Source organism: Cupressus sempervirens, chromosome 6 (genome assembly GCF_028749045.1).
Source record: "Cupressus sempervirens isolate cs-2001-9-10 chromosome 6, ASM2874904v1, whole genome shotgun sequence".
NCBI lineage: Eukaryota > Viridiplantae > Streptophyta > Pinopsida > Cupressales > Cupressaceae > Cupressus > Cupressus sempervirens.
In genome coordinates this window covers 251244747-251256217 of record NC_143123.1, presented here as the reverse complement: position 1 = coordinate 251256217, position 11471 = coordinate 251244747, and positions in this window count along the sequence as shown.

Below are 11471 nucleotides of genomic sequence, written 5' to 3'. Positions count from 1 at the left end.
ATGGGTGTCATCTTACAATCTTAATTAAGAATTTGAACCCCAAAAATTGCCTGCAGTGCATGACCATCGTCTTAGTCATGGTGGAAGAGGTATATGGGAATTTGGATTGCTGTAGTAACATAAAGGAGTCGACAAGAAAATAAAATGTTCCAACGCATCTGTAGCGCCCCACAAATTCAAGAGAAGACCAGAAGTGTGCGATACTTCTTTGTATCTAGATGGTAGAGGGGAGTACCCAAATCAAAATTCTAATCATTTTCAAAACTTCAGTTTTACAAGCATGCACCCTCAATCCCTATCGATATTTTGGTTTATCTGATGTATGTACACTTAGGCCCCATTTGGTGGGGAAGAGGAATTTGGCCCAAAACCTTTTTATCTCATAATCAGGTTTTCAAAAATCTAATTTTTCATTTTTGGAAGATAGTTGAACTATTTGGTTGCAACAGAAGATGAATATACAAATTCATATTCTTCGTTTCGTTGCCAATTTAGACATTAGAATTGGAATCATTTTCAAAGGCACCCGTCATAAAAAAAAGAGAAACCCCACAGCCGTCGGCTAAGAACAATGCAAACCAAATAATGGTTTAATTGTAAAAATGTCTCAAGAATGACAAAAAAAAATTAGCCTTGCTTATCCGAAGGGATTTGAAGTTGATGATGAGGGAATAAGCCTTGCTCTCCACTAAAAATTTCACTTGCAAGCTGTAAAATTTCCACTGTATTTTGTTCTTCAGGCTGATCCATTGTCTCAATTGGTCTGTATAGTTGTTGTTGGCATTCAGAATCCATTGCTGTTTTCCTTTACAAAGCTATATAGCTGGGTTGTGCAAATTTTAGATACAATTTTGATTTGTTTTTCAATGCCTGTTTCCTCAAATCATCCCGTCACAATTAGAATACAATGTGAAGGAATAAGGGAGATGGATCAAAATATTGCAGAGAAACCCAACCCAAAGCCACAATCATTGTCAAAGAGAAACTCGCCCAACAAGAAACCGCAAAAAATTGCGGAACCGACAGTTTTATTAAAATGCATTCATAAAACACAAAACCTGGTTTTGATTTCGAATTCCACCTTTTTTTTGGAAGATACTTCATCCAATTTTGGCCAAAAAATGGAAGACAAAAGTAAAAACTAGATAATAAATTTAAGCAACCAAATGCCCGTTTTTAGCTCCAAAACCCGATTTTGGCCCTCATCTTCCAGCAACCAAATGGAGCCTTATGAATAGTGTTTTCATGCATTCAGGGGGGTTTTGGAGCACTTTTATCAAGAAGTGGGAAGAAGTGGGAATGTGGATAAACATAATCAAAATAAACAATTTGAAAAAATGGATAATCAATAATGATTTAAAATTGTGGTTTTACAAAAGATAAAATGGTTGAGTATGTAAACATTAAGTTACAAGTGTGTTATAATACTAATGTGGAAATGAAGAAGTATTCTATAGAAATATTCCAGGCTTTTATGTAGACTAATCACATGAATCAAAAGAAGGCTCATTATATCATACTTGTTCAACCCAACCTAGAAACATGGTGATAGAGCTTACCTAGGGGTAGCTATGTAGACTAATCACATGAATCAAAAGAAGGCTCATTATATCATGCTTGTTCAACCCAACCTAGAAACATGGTGATAGAGCTTACCTAGGGGTAGCTATTAAAGAGAAAATCTAGTTGTTAGCATCACAATTGCAAATAGGTTCACATCAGTTCAAATGAAGACATGTAGATGGAAAAGATCTAAAGAAGGGTGGGAAGAGAGGACTTGCATATTTTATATAATGACACTTTTCTCATAGAGTTCACCACATATGAAGACATTCAGACTCTATACAAAATCATCTTAAAGATGGAAAATGTACATAATTTATTTCAGAAAAATAAGATCAACCAAACTGCTTGGTGTGAAACTATAACATAAGCTTAGATATGGAAAGAAATAGAGTTAAAAGATTGTGGCCCCATAGTCCCCTTTCATAAAAATAAAATTCTGCATATAGATTCAATTGTTGATGTTTGATTGAGACATTACATTCTGATTTAGGAATCATAATCACCATGAAATGGGAACATGAGCTTGTGAAAGAAAAAGGTTGTGTTATCTAGTTTAATTGTACTTCTTGTTGCCTTGGAAAGCTCAACCTGGTACCATTGAAATTGTTAAATATGTTTGAGGTAGTTTTCAAGGGAAGGGGCAACTACTCAGAATTGGACATTTGAATATATTCAAGACAAGACATGATGAAGAGAGGCATATTCATGTTCACTCCATTCAAGACCTATTGTTGCACATTTCTCATGTTTGCCAATGGTCATGTTTGCATGCCCATTATCCTCGTGGCTATGAGGGTTTCCCAATCATACAATAAGTCCAAGATGCACAATTGAATAGTCAAAGCGGAAGTTAAAATATATAAAAACTATCTCAGGTAAGTTCAAATAAATTAGGTTTACAATATCTATGATTGGATAAAAGGAAAATGTAAGAAACATTTTGTGCTCATGGCTATTGGAAAAAGGGAAGCAAAAACTAAATTTGATGATGATGTTCTCATAATGGTAAACCATTTTTTGTAGTTCCCATAATTGTCTATCACTTTGTAATAGTGTACAAGCCATTTCATACGATGCTGTGTAAATATTTGGATAAAGTGTTTTTTCTAATAAATATATATTTATATAAGATAAATTGTGATATTATTATTACATTCTATTATATAGGTTTAAGTTATAGTTGTTGATTTTATGAATAGTAGTTTACAAGATTCTTTTATGAAAGTGAATGTCATATAGTTGATGTTCATATAGATGTAACATTGGACCTTAAAAAAGATAGTCTGTCTTAGTACTACAACTAAAATGCACTTGATCATAGGATTTCTTCCAAGGTGTTGTTTCTATTAGATGGGTAGAGTTTTAAATAAGATCTTGTTAATGTACAGAATATTTTGCTAATCTTTAAAAAAAGTTATGCTATTTAGCCAATCCCTTATTCTCCCAATTTTGATATTGATAGCTTAATAAGATATTCACTACAAGTTAGGGTCAGCAATTTCATCCTCTATTTGTCGAGGCTTTCTAATTTTTTAATTAAAAAATTTATGATTGTGAAGATACTTTAACTATAATAGTGTCGATTTAAAAGTTTTTACTCAATGAATTACTTGATGATTGTAATAAAATAAAATTGGAGAAATGGTCAAAATAATGATAAACAAAATAAAATGAATAAATTTATTAGTTAATCAATGAGAAAAAATAATTATGGTTGAGTTCAAAGTTGGATGTAGACTTTAAATATAGATTGAAATATTGAAATAAAATGTATACCTTGATGTCAACAATGAGAAATATAGAAAATGAAAATTTAAAAAAATATTGGTAAAAATGCTAAGAAATTTTGAAATGCCTTGGTGTTTTGATATGTACATTAGTGAACAAACAAGAGAACAAGAAAAGCTAAGATATAGAGTGGCATTATGCAAGTCACATGAAATAAATATGCTTAAGGTGTCAAAATATGTATTTACACACTTGACACACATGCCAATGCATTAGCGTCAGTGACACAAATGGAAATCTTAACTATACTTTGGGACAAGACATAAAGGTCATCATAGAACATGAACCATGGCAAAAATATAGGATTCCCAAAATAATATGCACCTCCTCCAAACCACTTTGCTAAGTCACCCTCCAAATCACACTCAGATATGATAACATAAAGGGTCATGGCTAAAATAACAAGTTAGAGATAGAAATTGGCCATATATATTTGATTTCAACTTTTGATGTGGTTCCAAGTCCATTCTTTTATAACTTTCACCACCAGCTTACAAAACAATAAACACCAACTGGCTTGCAGACCTTAGGTTTTTGTCTGGTCTTGGAATTTGTTTGAAGTCCAAATCCCCCTTTGAATTTGACCTTAAATTTTCATGTAGCCTTAAAACTTGTTTCCAAACCCAAAACTCTATTTATAATTTGTGAAAATATGTGTACACTATAAAGCTCCATTACTCATTCATGGGTTGTAGACTAATATAAAAGTTTGTGAAGGTCTTTGGTTCTAAATACCTACTTTCACTTAGCACCCACAACTTCCCAAACAAACCATCTACTTGTTTTAGTTATGTGGGCCCACCAAGATTTCGTCCAAACAACCATTCAATGTTAACCCAATGAGATTGTGAAGAAATAAGGTAAAAGTACATGATTGTATCACATTTTTATAAAGGAAATGGAAAATACATACAAATTTAAGAGATTTTTGTTTTGAATTTTAAAATGATAAAAATTAGTAAATACAAAGCTCTTTTTCTTGTGGGTGAGAATTTAAACAACATAGTTTAAGAAAGACATAAGCACATGAGTCATAGAACCATAAAAGTTTTTGGATGGCGATAGCTAGCAAAATACCAAGCAAAAGAAGAATCCACACAAGAACTCTACAAAATCAACTAACCTAAAATATAAAATACCAATATAACCAAATGGTTATTATCATTGTCAATGTCCCATAAATATCAAATTGACATCTCTTCATCAATAATTTGAAGAAGCAATTGGTACCACTCTTGATTTATGATGCAGGAGCATCAATAGTACATCAACAATCAACACCAACCAAAAAGATTTACATTTTATGCTTTGTTAGATCTTTTATTTCAGGTAAACAAATTTTTTGTAATAAGCAAAATATTTTCTTAAATATTTTTGCATGACTTATATTAGACCTATGGTTTTAGTTTTGTGTATATTTTTTATATTTAATTTGTTCAATGAAACCAAATTTCATTCAAATTTAAATTATTGGTGATTGTGACTAAGTTTAGGAACCACTACGAGTGATGTGGTCTTATAGGGACAACTAATTTCATCATGTTGTAAGAGGTGTTGTAATAAATCTTAATGAAGATTCTAAATTCAAAGTCAAATTTGAATGGGTTTCTAAAAATGTAATTATATTGCCATTGTTATTGATATTTTCCAAATGTAGATACCAATCTCATATAAATATAAGAGGAGACATGTCTCTATGATTAATCATTGTTAGTTAATATATATTAACAATATAAATCACAATATAACATATGTATTATATATAACATATATATGTATAATATTATATATATAACATATATGTATAATATTATATATATATATATATATATATATATATATATACATACTACACATATATATGTAGTGTATACATCAACATTGAATTTTAAAATTAAATCAATCTGACTATAGCTATAATCTTAAGAGGAGGATTTGTTATGGAACACAATATGCTCTCAAGAATATGGAGATATATCATCTCAAAGTGATATTCCTAGAATGGCATATTTACGGATATCAACATAAATTCATCAACACATACATACACACACACACAAGTAAATTTGGACCTCTTTTTTGATGCACATCTATTGAAAATGCGACTAGAAAATGTCAAAAATGATTGTCACTAAACTGGAGTCACAATTTTGACACACAAGATGGGTGTCAATGTATCGAAAAAAATATCTGTCAAAAATTATTGTCATCATTGTCACATGGTGGTGTCAGACAACTAGTTCGAAACATCAAAATTGCGAAGACCACAAGAGATGCTTCGTCAAGTATTGCACACAATCGACGACGGGCTTCGTCAAACTATCAAAGACTCCGAGATGATAGAATGAGTCAGTTATACTCTCAACGGTTGGATGCATCGAAATAAAAACAACTTCTAGAGATGTTTCTATAAGTTTCTTATATCATCGACATCGGTAAGTGTCAAAATATCCACACTAGTCATAGTTAAAAAAAAGAAAAATCTTACCCTTTGACACTAATTGAATTGATTATCGTTGACAGACCATCAGGGCTCAAGGATTTTTCTATAGAATTTGTTACTCTCAATCTTTAATTGTTTCTTATATGTGTATGGGCACTCTAATTGATACTAAAAAGTTATGGTAGCTCTCAAGTAATTAAGCAGTCATATATGCTAAGAGTTTATTTGTAAATGGTGATATATTTCAACTTCAATGTTGTTTGAAGAGTTTCATATATTGGAATTAGATTTCATAAATTGGTACAAAATAACAAGTTTTACATGGGGTTTATAACATTATTGTAGAAATTGAAAAGAAAAAAATTAATAGCAACAACTAGAAAAGAATTTGATTATAATAAATAATACATACAAGGCACAACAAACAAATCTTTTTTTTGAACAAGGGAGGATCTTTTATTAACAGTTGATACGATACTTAACAAAATACATGTCTTTTATTGAGTCTACCCACTTCAATCATAGATAGCAGATTGAACACATGTCAAAGGTTGTGAATGAATAATCTACGCTAAAGGAACTTGAAGATCACGAATAAAACTGCAGCTAAAACAACCTATGGTGAGTGTAAAAAAATGAATAATGTTTGAACAATAGTTTAACAAATTTTATTAACTAATCAAGTTATGGTGGAACTAAGTCTTAAAATCATGATTCTACAGAGCTTATTGCATGTAAAAATCACATTTTATTAAAACTAAAATAAACCAGAAAATTAGCAGTGAAGTGTTGGAGTTATCAATGCAGTGAAATGGAAAAATTGGAGTCGACATCAATTTTCATACTCCTCCTTGATGCTAAAAGGGTGCACAATCTTATCCCATAGTGTCAAAAATAATCTTATCTCGTAGAGTTTTTTTAAAATAAAAATATTACCCTTTGATTTGCATTAGTGGTCTTTAGTTTGGAAGATGCTTACATCTTCACTTATGTCACTTGTAGCCTCCAATATACCTTTTTAGGATATATTCTATAGAATATAGACTCTTTTATGCACAATAACTCTATATCAAATCAATGGGAGTTCTCAGCATTTTCCTATTAGTCTTTTTGACAAATATCAGTTGTGTGTCTTAAGTTGGCCATCTTAAACTATTTATAGTGATACTTAGTTCATGCTTGAAACATTCTCCATGTCATATCTTTGAATGAGAAACTAAAGTCATAGTTTTGTGCTCAAGGGCCAAATTTATGATTGCATTCTTCAAGTCCAACAGTGGCGAGTTTTGAAAAAAATTCAATGTAGTATGTAAATCATCAATATATGTGATTAATGCACATGCGAGCAATAAACAAGATTGAATTAGAGAACTATGACAACATAAGTCCATTTATGTCAAAGCATATCAAGGAGGTCTTTGAATATGAGAGCGCTTTTAAACAATGAAAGTGGCAAGTTACTTCGTAGGGTCATTCCATGACAAATAATCAAATGTTTTCATGACATACAACACCATTGTGGCAAACAAAAAATAAACATCATTATTTATAATTGCCACTACTAATGACAATAACTACAATAAAGTAATGATGCACACTTTTTGCATACTAACAAAGGCATGTTGTTGTCTTTACAACCTATAGAATTCTTGACCTTTTTTTGGGTAAGTGCACCAAGTTATGGTGCCAAAAGCGGGGTATAAGTAGCCACTTTTTTCTAAAATCAGCAATTTCTGAACTTTGACAAGAGTTTGAAGATAGTTACGCTCAAAATTTTAAGATGTGACAAAAACAAAAGTAGTAGTCCTTTGAATCTAGTTTCTTTACTACTATTTTTTTTCAAAATGGTTTAGTTTTAGGCCCTCAAAAAAGGGGGCCATAGAAAGAGGTACCTTTTTTCCCAGAAAAAACATAACATAGTGCAAAGTGTGACTCCCCTAAAACTTAAACTTTTATTTTGAAATTCTTTAATCGCTCTAGTAAAAAGTTGCCTAACACCGTGTAGTTTATCCCAAAATTTTCGGGTAATTTTATAATGTGTATTATTTTTATGAATTTTGTAAGTGGACACATCCCAAAAATGTGAAATATCTGTGTGCTCCCCCTAGCAATTATTGAAAATTAATCCAAAATAAAAACTTCTTTTTTCAAAGTGTGTAGAATGGAGTCTAGTTTCTAAAGAACTAAATTTTTGCAAAATTCGATGAACGAGCTAAAATCTACACCCTAATTAGTACATGTTGGTTTTTGAGAGAAAATGGACATACATTCAAAAGAAATTATAGTTGAAAGGTTTGAAATAAATTATATGGTTGTATAGCTAATACAAAGATCTATAATACTGTGTAACCTGGTCTTATCGATTCTCAACCATAAGGAAACTTGAAGGAGAGCATAGAAGAAAAAACAAGAATTTTTTGTATGCTTGTTGCAAAACACATCTCAAACCAGTTTAGAGCCTCCAAACCTTTGGGTTGGATCCCCAAGGAAATTCCAAGCCTTAGGCTTGGTGGTATCTAATTCTTTAGATAGTATGTGCACACAATAGTGCATACGCGCTATAATGCATGTGCACTATTTAAAGCATTTTTAAATTCAAAGCTTAAATAGCCCGTATGTGCTATAGTGCATGTTAGATTGTGGTGACTGATCAGGAAAGTACTGTACATACTTCATAAATGGTAGCCGACATGGTAGCCGACATATTATGGCCGACATATGGCCGACATGTTATAACCCTAAAGCGGTTTAATACTTGTATAAAAAGGGCTTAGGGTTGGGTATTTTTATATATGTGGTGATACGAAATTGGTTCTTGCGGCGGTATTGAGCTGTAAGGGATTATGGATTGTAATCAGGTTGTAATCACTGGATTGTAATAAGATCGGACTTGCTATTTGGTGGACGTAGCCCAGGGATTGGGTGAACCACGTTAAATCTTGGTGCCTTGTGTTCATTTCTGTGTGTTCTATTATTTTCTGTAATTTACACTATTTACACCTTCAATTTTAATAGAGAGGATGGATAAGGAGAGAGGGAAGGAGAGAGGTAGAGAGGGAGAGATGGTAAAGAGTGAGAGAGAGAGTAGAGGATGGGGAGAGAGTAGGGGATATGATGTAGAGTGACAAAGAAGAATATAAAGAGAGAAGGGAATAGGGAAGAGCATAGAATAGGAGGGAGGGGAGAGAGAGAGAGAGAGAGAGAGAGAGAGAGAGAGAGAGAGAGAGAGAGAGGATGGAGTAGGGAGAGAGGGAGGGATAAATGGAGAGGGAAGGAGGGAGGGAGCAAGGGAGGGAGAGAAGGAGGGAGAGAGGGGGGGGGGGGAGAGAGAGAGAGAGAGAGAGAGAGAGAGAGAGAGAGAGAGAGAGAGAGAGAGAGAGAGAGAGAGAGGATGGGAGTTCAAAGTGTATGTGGGATAGGATGTGTAGAAAGAGAAAGGGACATAGAGTAGGGGATGGGGGATGGAGAGAGAGAGGGGGGGGACAGAGAGAGGGAGAGGGACAAGGAGATGGAGAGCGAGAGAGAGGGGGGGAGGGAAGGATGGAGAGGGAGAGGGAGCGAGTAGCAAATAGGAGAGAGAGAGAGGGAGAGATTGATAGGGAGTAGAGGATGGGGGTTCAAAGAGTACATGGGATAGGATGCATAGAAATAGACAGAGGGACACAGATCAGAGAGAGAGAGAGAGAGAGAGAGAGAGAGAGAGAGAGTAGGGGATGGGAGTTCAAAGTGTACGCGGGATAGGATGCATAGAAAGAGAGAGGGACATAGAGTAGGGAGAGGGAGAGGGAGTAAAGGAAGGGGGATCAAAGGGTACATGGGATACGATGCATAGAAAGAGAGAGAGGGACACATAGTAGGGGATGTGAAATGGTGGGATTGGGATTAGGATATATATATATATATATATATATATAGAGAGAGAGAGAGAGAGAGAGAGAGAGAGAGAGAGAGAGAGAGAGAGAAATGGTGGTTCAAAGTATACATGGGATAGGATGCATATAAAGAGAGAGAGGGACATTGAGTGTTGGATGATAGAGGGAGAGGGAGGAAGGGAGGGAGAGAGAGGGATAGAGATAGAGAGAGGGACATAGATAGGAATAGGGAGAGGGAGGGAGGGAGGGGGAGAGAGAGAGAGAGGGGGGGGGAGAAGGATGGAGAGGGAGAGAGAGCGAGTAGCGGATAGGAGAGAGAGAGAGAGAGAGAGGGAGGGAGGGAGGGAGAGATTGATAGGGAGTAGATGATGGGGGTTCAAAGAGTACATAGGATAGGATGCATAGAGAGAGAGAGAGAGAGAGAGAGAGAGAGAGAGAGAGAGAGAGAGGAGGGATGAGGGAAAGAGTACAGATAGGATGTAGAGAGAGAGAGAGGGAGTAGTGGATAGGAAAGAGAGGCTGATATTGACAGGGGGTAGAGGATGGGGATTCAAAGAGTACATGGAATAGGATATATAGAAAGAGAGAGAGGGACACAAAGTAGGGGAGGGAAAGAGAGGGTGAGATTGATAAGGAGTAGAGGATGGGGGTTCAAAGAGTACATAGGATGCATAGAAAGAGAGAGAGGAACATAGAGAGATAGAGAGAGGATGAGGGAAAGAGTATGAGATAGGATGCAAATAAAGAGAGAGAGGATGGGGTAGAGAGAGATAGAGATTAGTGCATAGGAAAGAGAGAGGGTGAGATTGATAGGGGTAGAGGATGGGGGTTCAAAGAGTACATGGAATAGGATGCATAGAAAGAGAGAGAGAGAGGGATACAGAGTAGGGGATGGGAGTGGGATAAGGAGAGAGAGAGGGAGAGGGAGGGAGAGAGAGAGAGAGAGAGAGAGGGAGTAGATTATGGGGGATCAAAGGGTACATGGGATACAATCAATAGAAAGAAAGAGAGGGGAACACAGTAGGGGATGTGAGAGGGTGGGAGAGAGGGAGAGAGAGGGATGGCAGTTCAAAGAGTACACAGGATAGGATGAATATAGAGAGAGAGAGAGAGGGACAAAGACTATTGGATGATAGAGGGAGAGGGAGGGAGGGAGAGGGAGAGAGAGGGAGAGGGAGATAGAGAGAGGGAGAGGGAGAGGGAGAGGGAGAGGGAGAGACAAACACACACAGAGAGAGAGAGAGAGAGAGAGAGAGAGAGAGAGAGAGAGAGAGAGAGAGAGAGAGAGAGAAGGATGGAGAGGGAGAGAGAGCAAGTAGCGAATAGGAGAGAGAGGGGTAGATATTGATAGGGAGTAGAGAATGGGGGTTCAAAGATTTCATGGGATAGGATGCATAGAAAGAGAGAGAGGGACACAGATTTGTATGTGAGAGAGAGAGAGAGAGAGAGTATGAGATAGGATGCACAGAGAGAGAGAGAGAGAGAGGATGGGGAGAGAGAGAGAGAGAGAGTAGGGGATGGGAGTTCAAAGTGTACGTGTGATAGGATGCATAGAAAGAGAGAGGGACATAGAGTAGGGGATGGGAGAGGGAGAGGGAGAGGGAGAGGGAGGGAGGGAGGGAGGGAGAGAGAGAGAGGGAGGAAGGGAGGGATGGAGAGAGAGAGAGAGAGAGAGAGAGAGAGAGGGAAGGAGGGAGTAGAGGATGTGGGATCAAAGGGCACATGGGATACAATGCATAGAAAGAGGGAGATGGACACATAGTAGGGGATGTGAGAGGGTGGGATTGGGATTGGGATATAGA